Genomic DNA, 19,883 nt, shown 5'->3' with positions numbered 1-19,883 from the left:
TCCTTAACCACCACTAGAAGGCACTGCTTTGCTGCTACACACTTGAAGGGGCACTGCTCTGCCCTGCCATCAGGGAGTGCAAGGAGTGCTAGTTGACTGAATAAGCTTGAGGACTTCTATTCTTTTAGAACCTAATAGATTCAGATTCTAATAAGCCTTCAACTTGACCCCATTGCATAGATTAATACTTCACAAATACTCTTCCATGTGAGCCTTGATAGCAAAATGCAATGCCACATACATGCCCTTTTTTAGCATGGAAGAGACCACCCCAGCAAGTGCTCTTGGAAAAAAAGCTCCCAAGTCTCCTTTATCATTCCTGAGCTGAGAGTCCTTCCACCTTAGACCTGAGCACAAGTCATACCCAATTTTCTCTTATAGCAGCAATATTCTTATAAATTTTACAATTTTAGAAGGGAGGGCCAGTGTGCACAAAACCCAACCCTTATATTCAAACTGTTAAAATGCATGTTAAAACATATAAGCACAGTTAAAACTAGCACAAAGATTTCCCACTCCATTGACCATGCATCCCAATGAAGATATACAGATAAGAAAGACAGTGCTGAATAATTTGACCATGCATACCAATAGAGAGATGCAAATAAGCATCACAGAGAGGTTGTCATACAGAATACAAATACATTAACAAGGTTTATATGTCTATAATCCATAGTCTTACCTGAATTGCCCATCTTCTCATAAGACTTAGATTACACTTTTCAAAAGGCTTAGGTTTGGCTGTTAGTTAAAGTTTGACACAATAAGGATACGAAAACTAGCAGACAAGTTTAGCAATACATTTATTAATTATAAAAATGTCTTCGAGGTGACAAAGGCTCTACTTTTCAGTGAGGGATAACCCTAACTTCAAAGATCTCCTCAAAATGGTCACGGTCTCTGTTGCAGGCTCTGAACAGAGTTGCCCCATACCTGTCAGAACCAGCCAGGACAATGTTTCTGCTACATGACTTGCCTGAAACGTTGAGCCACTGCTCCACACATGCACTACAGCAGTACCTGATGGGCCTAGCCCTCCCATTAGCCATAGTCCCTGCTGCTGCCCTCCCCCCACCTTTAAGGTGACAGTATATGCTGATGACATGACCACTTTTATGAACAGTGAGGGTGACATCCAGTCCCTAATTGAGTGTCAGTGGGCCTACAAGCAGGCCTCCTTAGCCATATCAACTCGGCCAGAAGTAACATATTTCTGCTGGGCACCAGGCCTGATGTGCCTGCCTGGAGGCCTGTCCTGGTCCTGTGATGCCTTCAAAGCCCTGGGCATTTTCCTAGGCCCATGAACTTATCTAGCCAAAAATTGGGAAGGTCTCAGTAAGAAGGCTGAGGTATGCCTACAGCAGACTACAGACTGTTTATTGTCCCAGTTAACTTTCCCTTCAACAAACTCTGTTATAATTTAATAGTGCATGTGAACGAAGAAGTGTGTTCCTACGGGAACACCCAGGCAGCATTTTTTTCCCTAGTGCCTCTCCTACTACAGCTGGATCCTGGTCACCAACAACCTGGCAGCTGCTACTCTGTGGTACAGGTATCTGCCACTGACCCTGCTTGAAAGGCTCCAGAAGGTCCTTGTGGACTTTTTCTGGAATTGGCAGCACTGGCTCTAGTGTCTCTCTACCAGTGAGGGAGGTCAGGGCCTAATCAGCCAGGAGAAGAGCTTACTTCTACCTGCAAGCCCTTTACCACTTGCTGTTTGCCAGGGAACACCTCCCTCAGCAATGGCTGGCTGTTGCTTTCCTGCATTGAGTTAGGGACCTGAGCCTTGATCAGAAACTTTTCCTATTGAATCCCAATCACTTTGGCTGGGATACCCTGCTGCCCTTCTACACAGCCTTGCCAAGGCCTGGCAGGCCTATTCCAACTGAGACCTCAGAGTACATGCTTGTGGTGTGCAAAGCTGCTACAGGAACCTGTGGCCCATAACTTGGCTTTGCAGCAGGAGGCTCTAAGCCTTGTCTCCCAAAGCCTCACTGCTTCCTTGGTCTGATCTCATACCATCAAGCTGGCCTGACCCACCTATTTGACTCATCTTGGTCCTCCTGGCTTTCAGCCAAAGCCCTGACTGACTGGCTGGATCTGCACTCTGTCCGTTTCACTTCATGCTTTTTGGCTGAAGTGAAAGCTTCTCTCCTTACAAATGCATTTGCTGCCTCAGAAAACCACCTCTGCACATGACAAGCCCTTCCTGATGGCAGCTGTTTAGACAGACCCCTTCTAACTCTGCCTATTTCTCTGGCTGTGAACAGTGATGTGAGTGGCAGGCCCAGGACACAGCTGTTCCTCCCTGTGCCCAGTGAGAACAGTAGTGAGATCTGCCTGGAGTTCTTGTCTGGGAAGGCACTGTACACATGAAGAGTCAAATCACATTATGCCCATCTCCTCACACCCGGCCAGATGGGGGACTTGGAAGTGGCACATAGCAGCAGCAGCACTAGAGAAAACCTTCCTGGCCTGATGTACCATACACAAGCTGCCCATCACCGAAAGATCTGTCAACCTGACTATAAGTACCTTTGTCTGCCACCTAGACCCAGATGTATCAGAGGCCTGCTCTTTGTGCAAGGACAAGGTAGAAGAGACTTGTCCTCAGCACCATCTTTGGCATGCTGGACTTTGACTTCTCTGAGCCTCTGTACATCTTCTCTATCCCATACCAAGTGGCCAAAGGAAGCATGATCTGCCTAGCCATTTTCCTGTTGAACCAGGCCAAGATAACAATGCTGGAAAGTCACAGAAACAAGCTCATAGGGCTGTGGCTCCAATAATGCCCTTCCAACTCCTCCACACCCTGGTCCAGGCACGTATCACATGTCAAGTTCGGCACTTCACCTTGCAACAAAATGTGGATCGGTTTCTGTCATGCTGAGACATCAAGGGGGCCCTTTACAAGGTGGAAGCTGGTCCTACAGGTGTAATACCATAAAGGACATTGGGAGAGGAGGGGTTTTCAGTCTCTGGTGACATGGTGCATTTTGGTGCTGACAGGTGCTCAGCCCCTGGGAAGGCCACACACCTTTGCATTTTCACCATTGTTTTTCAATATTTGTATAATAAAGGTTTAAAAGATCTCCAGTGGAAGAGTCTCATGTGCTGTAATCCCACAGATCAGAAAAGGAACATGAAAATTATTGGATCAAAGTAAAATCAGCAAGTGCATGCTGATGGCTTCTTTAAACATAGGCAAAGATCACTCCTGATCAGGAAAACTTGGATCTCATAGGGTGTGAAAAGGGACAATGCTAGAGTGTTTGATGATGAGACAGACAAAGTAAAATGGTGGTTCTCAATCAGGGTGTCAGGAGATCCTTTGAAGGGTGCCTCAAAAAGTGTGAGGAGATAAGCAGATAAAGGCAGGCTCAGGCTCTCCCTGCCCAGCTTCTACCTTAGTGCGCCTCCTACCTGCCCCCTCTGCAAAGAGGTACACCCTGTAATAAATTTGGTTTTGGAATAGGGTGCCACTCAATTCACAGAAGGTATGAAAGAGTGCCTTAAGTCTAAAAAGTTTGAGAACTACTGGTCTAAAGAAATGTCCAAAGAAAAAACACAGTATAATAATAGAAAATGTCAAGATCAAAGATCTGCTCTCTGAAGGGGTGCTGCAGCTAGCATCACATCTGGGTGAAATGCTCAGGTACCCAGTTATATTTGGCTTGAGGGTTAGGGTTGCTGAAATATTGGCATTGTAAACATGAATTTTCAGGTATCTGTATATGTACTACCTTCTCCTGCAACACAACTACCTTGCCCAGATTAAAGAAAAGAATGGATCTCTCTAGACAAGGAGAATTTCTGACCCCTACACTACCCTTCTTCCTTAGTTGGAATGGTACAAAGTATATTTTTAAACTATGGAATTAACACATTACTTTGAACTTTCCCTCTAAAAAAATGTGGGAACTTCTTATGTAAACATGGACTTCAAGAGGAGAGAAGCCAAGAACAAATAAAGTCACATGTCAGTGCCTCTGTTCCCTTATGCACCCTTTGTCTATCTTGTCTAGTTTGATTGTAAGGAGACACTGTCTGTCACTAAGTGTATGTGCAACGCCTGGAATAACGGAGCTCTGATCTTGGCTGGGCTTCCAGGTGATACTGTAATAGAAATATTTTAACTAAAGGAGGCAGAGAGAGAAAGAGAAAACAGGAGTAGAGATGGTGTTGAACAGATAGAAGAGAAGTACAGAAATGGGAATAAGAACACTAAAAGCAAACTGGAGAGTAAGTGGATGCAAAATAGGCTATAAGAGGGCTAATATTTTCTGGAAAAACAAAAGGGAAAAGTGTTGAGCACAATCCATATTTTTCTGGTCCAAAATAGTTTCAGATTGTATTAAAACTCCATGTTTTTCCAAACAAAAGCATATTAACACTAGTAATAGCTAAAATCCATTACTGACATTTTGGCAAGTGCATATTAATTAGCGTTGTCATTTTTCTTTTCCAGTTTCTGAAGTTGTAATCCTATGGTGCTGGCATTTTATCATTATGAACAGATCCTTCCAAGTAACATTCTGGTAACAATGACTCTCCTGATCATCACTTATGCAGGGAATTTGTCTTTAAGAGAAAAGAGGGATTCATTTTTATTCATTAGTGAGCAGGCCTCTTATTTATGTTACTGTCATACCCTCTAGCAAGCCTTTTAGCTTGATACATGGAGTATGTCCAGATGTTATTCTGGGTAATGACATTATTACCTGCATAGTTGTAAGGTGGCTTGATATGTAAGTTGCAGGAGTCTCCTGCAGGGATTCTCAGGTCACACAATAACCAAGATGTCTTCCCATTTAAGGAATCACAAACTATGACTACCTTTGGTTGTGGCAACATTTTTGGTCATCTGGAGTGCCACAAGAGGCTAGGATATCTATGTGTTCATAATTTGTGCCATGATAAAAAAAATGTTATGGCATCACACAGGTAACATTTTTCTCCAACAATTGCCCCACTTCTTGAACGGTGACAGGCTGACGGCATCATCACGACAGTTGACAGGACAGTAACACCCTGATAAGTGAAAATTAGGTTTCCAAAAATTAGAGAAGAAGCTGTCTCACAGGCAGCAATCTGACTAAGAAAAGACCTGGTAAATATAGTTACCTAATAATTTAGCAGTGATGATGACTGAGATTTATATAGTGTCTGTCATCTAAAGATCTCAAGTTCATTGACAAGTGACATTCTTTATTGTAGCATTCAATACTTAACTGCTGTTTGAGATGACCACTCTTTTACAAATGATCTGTAACCCAACTACCTGTTTATACAAGGCAGAATGATTCTGTAGGCTATAGCCCTTGAAAAAGTAAGGGAAGTCCCATCTCAGTTTTACAGGAATGATGAAGGAGTATGAATGTTATTGGCTTCTCTTGGCATATTTAACTCTTTTAGTAGTGTGTATAGGCTGCTAAAAGAATGCTGAAGTCTGACATTATGAATGAATGGATTGTTATGGCATGCAGTACTAAGTGCAACTTAACATCTAATAGTCAAAATTAGGGAGAGACCTGAAAGTGCTTTAAATTAAAAAGATGCAAACAACGGGTCTGATTTTAAGAGGTGCTGAGCACCAGAGATGGCAGTCTGTTTCCACTTATGTTCAGCTACTCCAGACTCCCTCATCAAGGACACATTTTACCACAGTTTTGTGATGAAGGTAAAAAACAGACTCAGTAAGGCTAATTCTTTACAAACATAGATATTACAGTAACACAAATAATAACTCAGTAGATGAAGCAATCCTACTGAAGTATTTTGTCAAAGAACAAAACGATGCTACAGAGTGGGAGCGTCTACACGTGCGCTTTAATGCAGTCGCCTATTTTACTGTACATTATAGCATCACGTAAAAAAGTGCTATTACGCTAATTCTCAGTAAAATAGGCTACTGAGCACTGTCACCTAAAAACTGCGCATAATCATTACTGTGCATTTAGGCAGCCTAATGCACATTTGTTTAGTACCTTGCATTGTAGGTATTAAATTTAATGTGCATTAGGAAATTGACTTAACACACATGTAGACACACCCACTAAGTGGCATTAAAGGCTAAGCACTAATATACTAACTTTTCATCCTCTCGAAGATAGGAGCTTCTGTGGTGGTATCTGACCTAGCTTTTCCATGCTTGCTTCTCCTATTTGTTTTCTCTGAACACTTAGGCAAAAGCTCAGGTGAGAGTGTGCAGGTGTGCTCAGCCTCACCAGAGCAGCAGGAACCAGCGTACTTGTCTACCAGCTGGAATATCTGATGTCTCTTGTCTGCCCACCCAGTGCCAATATTCTCTCCTCATTCTGCTGCTTAATGCTACAGCAAGGAGATAGGCAAAAGAAAGTGGGGAGGGGAATAAATTACTGTGCAAAGGAACAAACCATCACAGGTCCTGGGAGGGACAGGAGTGAATATCAGAGATGGCTAGATGACAGGAGTCTGTGTGTGTATGAGTAGCAGAGTTAACCAGCAGTATTAGAAAAGAGTTGAAACCTGTTAACTGTCCCTGGAACATACAAAAAAAAAAAACAAATGACCTGTGAATATGGAATAATTCTTAGTGGCTAGTGTAGGGAAAACCTGCCCATCACAGGAGAGAAGCTACTGACAGGGTATCAATTTAGAGTGATGCCCAAAGGGATTTGAAATTTGTAGAGGTGAAAAAAGAACTCGTCTGTGGAACACATAATTGAGCTCTATTATGCTTTGTTTTGAAGTAAGAGCAGTCCTCAAAAGAGTAATGTTTTCAGGCTGGCTTCAGCTTCTATTCCATTTTGTTCTGCTGTACTGCGAGGAGTATTTGGGGAGGGAAAGAGCAAAAACTGCTACCCTGCTTTCAGAGCCTGGCACTGGAACTCCAAAGACAAACCTCCTCTCTCAACCTTTCAGGTCTCCTCAGGCTAGATGTTAATTTAATTGTGCTGTGGAATCTGAGGAATTTTGCCCTGGATAGTCAAGACATTTTGTCATGGCAGGATGCATGATTTGTGGGATCCCAATGGATTCTATAGATCCCACTGCATGTCTGCTGTCAGCCTGGAACCTGGTACCAGAGAATGACTTAGTTGGACATAGGCCCTCTGAACATGCTGGTATGTGGGGTCGTGGCTCCATGCTTCCCTGGACCTTTAAATGGCTCCCGTGCAGCGCAGTTGCATGCATGTCCTTTGAACAAGCTAGCATGTGTGGAGAATCAGGGAGTGGGTACACACAAGCCTTTTAAAGATCTGGACACATGGGAAGCCTGGGATCAGGGAGCAGGCCTCATCTCAGTCTCCTCACATGCTCTTTAAACTAAGTGACATGCCAGACATTAAAACTGTCACTGGATGTTTCAACATCAAAAAGAAGTTGCTGATTTAATCAAGAATTTCCCTATGGCAGATTTGCAAATTTTGTTCCAGGTTCTCCATTTTTATCATGGGATAACTTGCCTGAATGTCTAACATGTTACAAAAATACTGTGCAAAACTTGCTTTTCACCTGCCACAAATGTAATGTCTTCAGGAGGCCTCATTCACCGCACATCCTCCTGTGATGAAAATGAAGCAGAGAGTAGGGCTAACAGTTATCATCCACAGGAAGAAAGGGATAATCACGCAAAGCAAAGGAGGGAGCATGCTTGTTTTCTTTGCTTTGACTGCACTACAACATGGGGGAGGAGGGGGAAGGTACAGAGGGAGGTTGCTGCCTGCTGCACTTTCCCCGAGAAACAGAAATGCAGAGGTAAAGCAAGTCTAGTGATTGAGAAAGCAGATTTCTTGGGGGACAGAGAATAATTGTGCTTCATGCCAGTCTTTTATAATAGCATTGTTGCAGATTTACATCTAGAGCCCTTGGATTAAGATATTCATGACTAAAATAATTTATTCACTAGGATGGGCACAGATCCTTCATAAGGCTAGTCCCTTCTCAGTCCCCAGATCCCTGACATATTTAGAGAACTGGCTTTAGAAAAAAAATCTTAGCTGTTTCACCAATTTTGGTAGCTCAGGTGGAAAGTTAGGGTTAAGAATAATCCCGGTGCTGAACAGAGTTTGGTGTCAAAAAAGGCAGAGAGTTTTATCTAAGCTGCAGGAAACATGTTTTCATTTTTAAGATTTTCTTTTAGGGAAACTGTTCTATCTGAACTGATTAAAGCATATATACCTATGCAATACAATTCACCATTGCTCAGTATCTACCCCATGCCACTATACACTGTCCACTTGTTTGTTTGCTAGCTTTCTTCTCATGTAACAGTTTATTATACTTAGTATTGCAACAGCACTCTGGAGCTCTAGTTTGGGTTCAGGACATTACTGTGCTAGAGAACAAATAGAGAACAAAATAATAGTCCGTGCCCCAAAGATCTCCAATCTAAGAAAGTACTGTGTGGTCCTTTCTGTACGAAATCAATTAAATGGAGGAACACTGTGTTTTCAGGGCTGGGAGAGTACTGTGGCCATGATTTTCATAGATTTCATAGACATTAGGGCTGGAAGGGACCTCGGAAGATCATCGAGTCCAGCCCCCTGCCCAAGGGGCAGGAAGTCGGCTGGGGTCATAGGATCCCAGCAAGAAAAACATCCAGATTTCTCTTGATGGTGTTCAAAGTAGGTGCTTGAACTAAATCCGGCAGCAGGCTATTCCAGACCTTGGGGGCTCGGACAGTAAAGAAGTTGTTCCTTATGTCCAGCCTGAAATGGTCTTGCAGGAGTTTATAACCGTTTGACCTAGTCGTCATCCCCTGGGGTGCTCTGGTGAACAAATGTTCCCCCAGATTCTGGTGAACACCCCTTCTAAACTTATAGGTGGCCATCAAATTGCCCCTGAGCCTGCGCTTTTCCAGGCTAAAGAGTCCCATAGCCCTCAGCCTGTCATCGTAAGGTCTGTTTTCCTGACCTCTGATCATGCATATGGCTCTTCTCTGGACTCTCTCAAGCTTTTTGGGCTCCACATCCTTTTGAATTGTGGAGCCCGAAACTGGACGCAGTACTCCAGCTGTGGCCTCACCAAGGCCGAGTACAACGGGAGAATGACGTCCTGGGATTTGCTTGAGAAGCATCTATGGATGCAAGCCAGGGTATGATCTTTGGCCTGATAATTTTCTGGAGAAAATATGCAGAATGAAAATTCTTCATCTAAACCAGTATTCCTCTAGATAACTGAAACTTTACAAAAGGATGCTAATTTTTAGAATGTTTCAGTCTAACAACAGAAAAAAAACCAAAAGAATGAGAATAAGAAATGATCTGAAACACATCCATAAATTCCTGGCTATTATAGTTAAAATAGAAAATGGCTGTCTAATTAGTTGTAATGCAGTAGCACTAGAATTCCTGAGCAGAGTCCCATTGTGCTAAATTACATACACATGTCTACTAAATAGACAGTCTCTGCCTCAAAAAGGTTACAATCTAAATTGGGAAAAAGAGATCAATAAAATAAAAAGATGGGGAATGCAAAGTCAGAGTGACGCAGTTACAACTTCTGTAACAAGCATCCCACTATAGTTAGGCTACTGCTGTTTACCCATACAGCAGGCATCCTTTGTAGAGGGTTGAGGATTCTAAGAAGAGATTTGAGGAAGGAACTTTAGAGAACCTCATTTGAACTGTGACTATCATTGCTTATGCACTAGCTTTAAGAGGGATAGATAACTTCTCTTACCATCCTATTGGTAAGTCAGGCCCATTAAACTAACAGCAACATCCTCCATTTCAAAAGAAGTTTAGCAACTGCAGAAAACTCACCTACAGAATTTGACCTGTAGCACCTAGGTCTCCTGCTTTGTGAGACACTGCCCTAACTGCTCAGCTATTGGGATAAAAATGGGAGGCACTCCTACTGAATGACATAGAATCGTAGAAAGTTAGGGCTGGAAAGGACCTAAGGAGGTCATCTAGTCCAACCCCCTGGTCAAAGCAAGGCCATCTCCAACTATCTTATCCCAGCCAAAGCTTTCCTCCAAAGATGGCAATTCCACCAACTCTCTTGGTAACCTGTTCCAGTGCTTTACTACCCTCCTAGTGAGAAAGTTATTTCTGGGCAAACTATCTAGCAAACTCCCCCTCAGTCTGGGCACTAAAGAAGGGACTTAAGTATTACTCTAACTGCTGAGTTTTAGCTACTTACACTACATATATATAGGTTAGTTACTCTTAATTAAAGAAAGAGCTTACCTTAAAGGCTCCCCTTCAAAGAAGATGACCGCAAACTGACTTGCAAACTTCCCTGTTTGTTGCTCCTCTGTCCTCTCTCCCTGGTTGCTCAGGAAGCCTCCTTTTATACTCTTCCTGGGTCTGGATTGGCTCTGCTCCCTTGTTAGGGCTTTTTTCAAACACAGGCAGCAATCACTCAGCTAGCAGCACTCCCAGCTGTTCAGAGCATATGCCCAGAGTCCACCAAACAGACACTCAGCAAACCAAATACACAGGCAGGCCTGGCTCACTTACCTTTCCAGAGCAAGATCTGGTTCCTGGCTCCTCTTGCTCTTCCCATTCCTCCTCTTGCTCCCAGCATACTGTTTGCAAACTTCCCTGTTTGCTGCCCCTGTTTTCTCACCAAATTATGCTTGAGTACACATGCACAGCAGCTGCTGTGTGGCACAGGAGTCCTGGGCACTCAATAAAGGGAGGCACCAAAATGAAGGCTAGAGGGACTAGAGTTTCTAGCCATGTGAAATGGAGAGAGGGGAAGCCTTTTTGATCTTCCTTTGGGGAATGTGGGCCAATGCCCACTGAGTAAAACTATAAGCCTCCCTTAATAAAGGAAACACCAAAGGCACATCAAATGATGATTGGGGATAACTAAAAAAAAGAAAATGGTGACAGGAGTGAGAGACAAACGTTGATAACAAGTGTATGTTGATAACAAGTGCTCCAAGCGGGGACAGCTAGCAGAGCACAGCAACCAGTGTCTACTGGCCCTTGAATCAGTTGAAGGAGCCAGTGGACACTGCCCAGTGAAACTCTGCCTGGACATGTGAATGGATAAGGGACTGGAAAATAGCCCTGTAGTTAGTGAAGTGAGGGCAGGCCTGTTTGACACATTTGGGTACATGGGCCCTGTGCTCACAGAGCAACAGTTAGCACCCTCTTCCCCCACCAATTAATAGGGGGGAATATTGGGTGTGCATCAACTAAATTCATGGGACAAATAAGAGACAAAACAGGGATGGGAGTGAGGGTCAAATGTTGATAACAAGGGGGAACTCTGAGCAGAGTACACCAGCTAGTGCCCACTGTCCGTCAGAGTCTAAGGAGCCAGTGGACACTGCCCAGTGAAACTGCCCAGATATATATCTGGATAAGAGACAGGAAAATGGCCCCACAGTCAGTGGATCAAGAGCAGGAAGCTGTTGCAAGAGTAAGTGTCAGCTTTTACCACCAAAAGCCAGGTTATCCCTTCCCTGACCCTGCAGCTGCTGCCAAATCACAGGATTCTTGTTCACCACATAAAAGCAAAGTATAAGACTACAGTGGTTGTAAGACCAGGAAAAGGTTAACCTGGCTCTTAGAGATGACATCTCTTTCAGGCAGCATCCTGCCCCCACTCCATCTGTGAAGTTGGAGGCTCTAGTCTCCTTCCTTTATTTTGGTGCCTCCTTTTATTGAGTGCCTGGGACTTGTGTATCATACACAGCAGCTGCCCTTGCCATTTGTGGCATGCATCCATTCAGATGCCCCAGGTCTCAAACTCTATCAGATACAACTCTGGGGAGCAAGGAGGATCAGAATGACACCAGGGGATGAGGTGGGGCTTAACTTCTGGCATGCCCACCAGAAATGTTAGCTACCATTTAGATGCACAGTGAACAAGGCAAGAATGAGATGTTTACATAAGCTGTGCTATATAAGGATTTGTGCATATGTTAAACCAACATCCATCACTTAAACCAAAAGTGGGGGATGGAGTACCGCATTCTTGTGGGAGGAAAAATTGATATCAGCCAACGGCAAAATGATTGGATTCAACTTAATTAAGTCTAGAATTTCAAATTAGCAAGTGCGCATCTAAAGACACAACATGGCAAACCTCAATTGCTTTAAGGAGGTGATCTTTAACAAAGGGTTAAATAAAACTATGCTTAAAACCTTAGAGCAGCTATAATGTGACTGCATAATGGAGGCAATTGCCATGCAGGTATCACTATAGGCTGTTGAGTTTCCTGTGGAAACACTTTCTTAATGATACTCACTGCAAATTGAGTTTACATGTTTTACCTTTTTAACTTTGAATATATAATCTACCTTTGTAATGATGGCATGGTTCAGCTGAAACATTGTCTCGGCTTGTTTAAAAAAATGCAGCTAGTTATAAATAGAACAAACTCACACACCACAGGGGACACCAGGATAGGGGGGCATTGTCAGCATTCCACCCCTTGAACCTTCTGGGTAGACTCCACCTGCTGGACCTTCTTGAAGAACATAGAAACTGGCCAAGGAACAGCTTCCCTTGATGTCACAGGGGACAGCTCCAGAACTGATCTGGAGGACCTAGGCTTGCAACTTACATCTCCAATGCTTAACTCCCTCTTCACCTGACAAAATGTTAGCATCCAGCCTGCATCAGTAGTAACAGGATCGGCAAGGGCAACAGAATGGGGACTTGAGGAAACCAGAGCAGAACAATGGAAGGAGAGAATGTTTTTTTCCTTGAGGACATTTTCCCTCAGCCGGCACATTCTTCAAGGCCCCTGTCAGATAGCAGGCAGCAGTGGGATCCTTCCAATTGCTGTGCATGTTGAAAGGACTTCCCCAGTTAGAATCCCTTAATGGGTCACCACTAAAAATGTCCCTGTGCTCCTTTCCTTGTGTGCCATGGCTGGCAACTAGAAGTAGATGGGGATTTGTTAGCAGAAAATGAGCAGCTGGAGGGAGGAGGAGTCCTTACAGGCTGGCAGGACAGGGATGATAGATGGAGAGCAGAAGCAGAAGAATAGAGTTAGAGAGGAGGGTTGGGTTAGAGGAGGGCTTTCCAGTGTAGAGGGAGATGGCCAGCTGGAAATAACAGCTATTGACTCCTGGTCAGAAAAAGGAATGGCCTCCAGGCAAGAAAGAGAAGTCAGTGGTAGGCAGAGGGGAAAGAACAGATGTTACCTCAGGTGGAGCTGCGGGTACCTGAGAAGTGTGCCCCGGGCACCTAGAACAGGTGGCCAGAATAGGAAGGGAGAAGAGGCTGCATCTAACAGAAGATGTCAGCTATTGCAGAAGGGGGTTTCTGGGCCACGAGGTCAGTCACCTTCTGCACATGCATGCACACACACACACACACACACTTTATTTTGCCACACAGAAAGGCATCAGAGACACACATATGCACGCACAGACACACACATGCACACACTTTATTTTGTCACACAGAGGCATCAGAAGCACACGCACACACACACACACACACACTTTATTTTGCCACACAGAAAGGCATGAGAAGCATGCACATGCACACATGCGCACACACACACACGCTTTATTTTGCCACACAGAAGGATGGCCATCAGAGGCACACACGCACAGGCACACATGCACACACATGCACACTTTATTTTGCCACACAGAAAGGCATCAGAGGCAGGGTGCCAGGAGCCGTGGAGTCCCTCCCTGGGGCACCCAGCAGAGGAGAGCGTGCTGGTGGTGGCAATCTCAGGGAGCAGCACTGGGGACCACAGCCTCCTGGCCCCACGTCTCCCTCTTTCCACCCTCCAGATGAAGCAGGTGGAAAGGAAATAAAAAAAAAAAAAAAGGATGGGGGAGGGAACCACTGGGAGGAGAGAGGAGACAGCAGAGGCAGCATCAGTGCCGTTTATCGTCCTCTTCCCGGGAGAGGCTGAATCTCTCACGTCTTGCTGAGGTTTGCGCTTGGGCTTTTTCCTCAGTGGAGTTTCAAGAGCAGGTTGGACACGCGCGGGGCTTGGCTCAGGATCAAGCCCGCCTCCAGCAAGGGGCTGGCCGCCGAGGCCAGGAGCTGGGCCCCGCGGGGGTCGCGCCCACCAGTCTCCCTCACGGGCGAGGGGGGCAGCGAGGCGCGCACGTGCGCTCCCGGGCGCGGCGGAGCAGCTGCGGCTCCCTCCCTCCTTCCCTCCCGTGCATCCTGCGCCCCCTTCCTCCAGCAGCCACAAGCGGGATGCGCGCAGCTCGGGCGGCGGACGGGGCAGGGACCTGGTGCAGGTGAGAGATGCTGGCGGCGGCGATGGAGGGGGCTTTGGGGGCAGCGCTGCGGGAAGCCGCCGGGAGAGAGGGAGCGCCCCTCGCCCGGGGCTGCCGCCGCCCGCCTCCCCTGGGGGCACGGAGCAGGCGCGCCTCGCTGGGCTTCTCCTCCCTCGGGGGCTGGCTCCCCCGCAGTCCTGGCTTGCTTTCCCAAGAGGTTTCCTGGGGTTAAGGAAAGGGCTGGGTGAAGAGCAGGGCAGGGGAGGGCTGGGCGGGGTTTGAAAAGAAGAGTTGCGATTGGAAACTTTTGCTGTATTAATTAAAAACCCGTTCCTTGAAGCTGAGGCTGTGCATGGAAAGCGGGGTTTGGTGGGATTTGCCCGGCGGCCCCGAGTTTTGCCATACAGAGGGGCCGGGCTGGGGAGCTCCCAAGGTCGGTAGTCCAGCTGGCTGCGTGAGGCAGGGTTAGCCGGCACCAAAGCATCCTGGACAAACCGTCCTCTAAAGCAGCAGCAGTTCCCAAGCTGTGGTGCACATATCACCAGTGGTACCCAGGCAGCCTCGCCTTAAAAGATGTATTATAATCACTGAATATGATAGATGGAGAGCAGAAGCAGAAGAGCCGAGTTAGAGAGGAGGCTTGGGTTAGAAGGTGACGACCAAGTACCCTTGAGGGGGGAAGTAAAAAGCCTTTCTTCACGGGCTCTGGGTGGTGGCTGCCCCTGCCAAACAGCTTTCCAGGATATGGTGGAGCCCACACAAAACGCTGCCACTCAGTATATGGGGAGATGGCCAGCTGGAAATACCAGGTACTGACTGCTGGTGGTACTTTAGGTTGCCTCGTTTTAACCTGGTGGTGCTCAGTCTGTCGGAGTTTGGGAACCGCTGCTCTAAACTCTGTGTCAGTCTCAGAGTTTAGAGCAGCGGTCTAAACCCCAATACAATCCCCTACAAGCTGGGATCTAAACTCTACATAAGCCTACTGCCATCACCCCTGACACAGCACAGATCTAACCCCATCACCTGCCATAGGGAAAGCAGGGCATCGTGGCGGCCAAAGTCCTGGTTTTATCATAGTCATAGACTCACAGAGAAGTGGGGCTGGGAGGGACCTGAAGAGGCCATGTAATCCAACCCCCTGCCTGAGGCAGGGCCAGCCCTACCCAAATCATCCCATATACTGCAGCTTCTAAACTCTTACCTAAGCCTGCCACCCACCCTGACACAGCACAGATGTAACCCCCTAACCTGCCACAGGGAAAGCAGGGGAACTACAGCAGCCAGTGTCCTGCGTTTGTCAGAGAGCCATAGATTTATAGAGCAGTAGGGTGGGAAGGGGCCTCCAGAAGTCATCTAGTTCAACCCCCTGCCAGAGGCAGGATCAGCCCTATCCAAACCATCCTGTACAAATCTATCATCTAGGCTCTGCATACTGTCAACCCTGACACAACCCTGACCTTGAGCCCCTTAACCTGCACAAATAAAGCTGGAGACCACAGCAGCCAATGCCCCTCTTCTATGAAATGTTAATATATGCTCCAGAGGTCCCAAGTAAAGAGCTGCACCTCCTGCTACAGAGGAAGGCAACCTCCCCTCTCCCCCCCCCCCCCCAAGTCTGAATATGTAGTAAAATTCTTTTCTCACCCCAAATATGGTCTTATTTGTGTCCTGTTACCCATGCTTTAGATATTTGTGTATGCCCTTCCCAGGATATCTTGTACACCTCTAACTAGAATTTGTGATGACAGTTTGCCTATGTAGATTGCCACATCTGAAGAAAAAGCAAGAAAGCATTGAGTCTATGTACTTTATAATGCCAACAAGTATATGCCAGTTCCGTTTACCTCTTAATTCAGCTTGTGGATCCGCTTTTGACAAGGTCAGCCAAAACAAACCAAATAGCATTCCTCATCGCTGTAATTATGTAGGTTTCATTTAAGTGTTAGAAATATGGTGGAAATGACTCTAGCTTCATGTTCTTCTAGGATTTCTCTGATAGGAATTCAAGGATACAGAAGTCAGCAGCTATGTGCAGTGCCTGTTAGGTATTGGTTAGAATGGCTGGGGTCCTTAATGGATTGGACACTGCAGAGCAATCTGTACAGCCTGAAAGTGTGTTTTAGAAACTGTCAAGGAAAGAAGCATGGAATATTTCTGGAATATACCTTTGATTTGTTGCATGTTCCAGTTTCTCAGCATTTGAACTCTTTATACTCTTATATCAGTTGTTTAAATGCAGTAGCAGAACTTTAAACAGGACAAGAACTTCCAGTACACTTAAAGATATATATATATATATATATAGATATAGATTTAGATAAACTATATAGGCATGCATGCCTATATCTATATCTATATCTATATATATGCACACGCACACACACGCACATGCACCTTTGTGTGTATGTGTGTGTGTGTGTGTGTATGCCTGTGCACTCATGGGAGGGCATATTGTAGACTGTTCTCTTAAAATAAGGGGTTGGGGTGGGAGAGGACAACAATATTAGCTGTCACAAATAAAAACTGACCTAAAATTTTATTTTATAAAGTGAGCAAAAGATCTTGAGAGTTCAACAGAGAAATCATTTGCTTCACATAAGCGCCATATGCCTTTCCTTCCTGGAAGAGATGGAAATATATAGTACTGCCAGAAAAGCTATTTTTGATATATCTGACCTGGGTGGATGTATTGCTGACATATTTGTACGAGTATATTCTTGTGAGATTTCCAACCCAATTTCCAGATCACAGAATTGGAAACTGCTAGGCAGTCCTCCTTCTGCTTCTATTTGAACCTGCCTTAGGAAACTTATGTTTATCCTATCACTTTCCTTGATATTATTAAAGATATAGAAAAAGCAGAGATAGTGCCTGTAGCAGGCACTCACTTCTGCAGTGCTGAGTATCAAGATCTACTGGACAACTCATAAATGTCTTCTTTTGGGGAAAGGAAATTTCCTTGCTCACCAAAACACACATGTCCACATATAGCATGACTGCATAGGTGTTAAGGACAAAATTGTGCCTCTGCCTGCATGGGTATGTTAGAGAAGACATGGAAGGTGTGATGGGGGAAGGGACAGTTGCTTCTCCATCCACACAGTGGGATCAGCTGTCATTTAGCTCTCTGTTTTGAGGATCTGAAGTGTTACATGGGTGACAGCAATAGTGGCTTGAAGGACGTAATAGTGGCTTTAGGGAATAGCTATGACCTCTCAACCTGTACACAAGGATGTTGTATTAGCAGTACTGTAACGCAGGTGGGTTGACTAGGGTAGCAGCCCAAAGTGCCAACTTGGGGGTGGGGTCCTAAAAAATAACATCTGTCACCACAGCTGGGCTTCTGTGCCAGTGGTACTGGCAGCCAGAAGTTGCCTCTGACCCAGGCACCCAGCTGCTGTGCTTTACCTCTGTATTTAAGGTTAAAAAAGAGTGGTCCATCTTGTACCACAGGCCTCTGGGACCAGGACATTTTCACAAGAATAGTAATGCTTCCAGACAGCGCTCGCTGTTTTGGCACAGCTTCTCAGCTAACCTAGCATAGCTCAGGCTTAAGACTGATTCCTGAACATCTTTGTCTTAGGTGTCTGGAGGTCTCTTATTTTGACCATTAATGGTAATAGTGTGTTATTTTCAAAGATGAAAGTTAGAGTTATGAACTACAGTCCTCACAGAAGCCTTACTCTAACAAGAATCTGAAGTGGATAAGGACTCTGGGTAAGAGAAAATTTCTGGATTTAGTTCTTTCTAAAGAGGAGATAAAGTTACTTTAACATCCCTTGCCCCCCCCCCCCCCCCCCAAAAAAAAAAAATTGCTGTGGACCTGTTTTTCATACTGACTTTCTATGGAAGTTGTAGATACCCATAACTTGCCTTGCTGAGAAACAGGCCAAGAATTTAAGAAAAAACTTCTTACCATGCAGATGGGGAATCAGTTTCATATAATTCACTGTAGTTAACAGTATATACTCACTGTGTGTATAATCAGATTGGTAAGACTCCTTACTGATATGCCATATGACACTTCTTCATGAAATCGTGACTGCCGGTGTATATTGTTACCAGAACCACATCAGTTTGTGCCTCATTAACTGCTTATCTTCTGGCAGTTAAAGGACACCGCCAATTAAAAACAATTTTAATCACATATAGTTGTTAACATTTATGCTTAAGATTACTAGAACTGACAGAATAGAAATAAGAATGAAAAGACTAGAAATAACATAATGTGATCCATTTGATAGTTTCATGGTCATCCATTTTTAACATCTTCTTCATGTGAGCTTTTCACTTGGCAACAGGGAGAAAAATAATGTGGCTAAAAAATGGGAAAAAAGCAAGGCACACACAAGATTTTTTTTCTTCTAAATGACTAACTCTCAAGGTGTTGGCATGCCCTTAGCCAGTAGGATAACTATAAAGACTGTCTATGGCAAATTATATTATGTCATTCCAAATGACTGACATAATATATAGATCTTCAAGCATTTTTATTATTTGAAGGGTTGTATCTCTTGGTTTTCCATGCACTGAATTTATTTTATTTATTTAAAACATTTTCATTTCTGCCTGCAGGGTATCTGTGTAATTTACTTTGGCAAACAAAGGTTACAACATCTCTAATTCAGGCTTCAGCAGCTATGGTAATTTTCTGTGAATGCTCAATTACTTCATAGTGGCCCTTAGCAGGAAGGATCAGTCAAAGTTATCCATTATTCTGCAACTACTGTATTAAGAAAAAATTGGTTATGAGTGATTCCACAAAAATAGTTTATTTCTAAGCCTGTGGTTGTATTACTTACAAACTAATTATTTCTTTCAGACATAATGTTGCTATCTATTTCCACATTCTGCTTGCAGATTGTCATAAAAAATGTAGGAACTAAGATGCAACAATAAAACAAAGCAAAGTATTCCTTTCACTTGGTACCAGTAGTGAGACCTTTCTATATATAGCAACTATGCCTCACGTGCCAAGGACTTCTTAGGAATAATAATTTTAACATTAACCTCAGCTAGGGACAATTTTAGAAGTTCTTACCAATTATTTTTTAAAAGGACACTAGAAGTCATTACCAGTTATTTTTCAAAGGAAAAAAATTAAGGATTTGCATTTGTAATTGACCCTCCACAAAACTATTATCATGGAGTGAGTAGGAGATGGAAGTAGCTGTTTCCTCTTATACCCTCCCAGAAGGCAAATAAGCAAATAAACCCTAGATTTCATCAACTTTATGAGCTTGGACTCAAAGGACAGGGACAGGATGGGGAGAAGGGAGTGGCAGAGTAGGGTGGTGGTGGCCAGTGTCCTTTTCTTGAGGCTTCCATTTCATTGTGTGGGTCTGCCTCCTCATGATCTGAGAGGATGACACAGTAGTCAGGAGGCTTACTCAAAAGCTGAAGGCATTGATTATGTTTTTATAGTTTACAAAACATTGATTATGTTTTTACAGTTTACATCTGTGTATATACACATGTCCGGATTCACAGATCTTTCTACTAGTGTGTTAGGGGAGTGACGCTACAGATGACCTATTGTGAAAAATCTTTGAGTGAAAAAACAGAAAGTCCATACTGCAGAAAGAAGATACTGAAAGATTTGGAGTTACTAAATTAATTTATGAGTGAGAGAATTTCTATTTGTAATACTGCCTGTAGGTAGAATGTCTGTGCTACGCTTTACTGAGTATGTGTAAGCACTGTTTCTTATCACCAAAATGCAAGCTGAATTTCAGA

The sequence above is a fragment of the Alligator mississippiensis genome, chromosome 1, assembly GCF_030867095.1.
Source record: "Alligator mississippiensis isolate rAllMis1 chromosome 1, rAllMis1, whole genome shotgun sequence".
NCBI classification, from domain to species: Eukaryota; Metazoa; Chordata; order Crocodylia; family Alligatoridae; genus Alligator; species Alligator mississippiensis.
The sequence above is the reverse complement of the archived record's forward strand: the minus strand, read 5'-3'. Positions refer to the sequence as shown.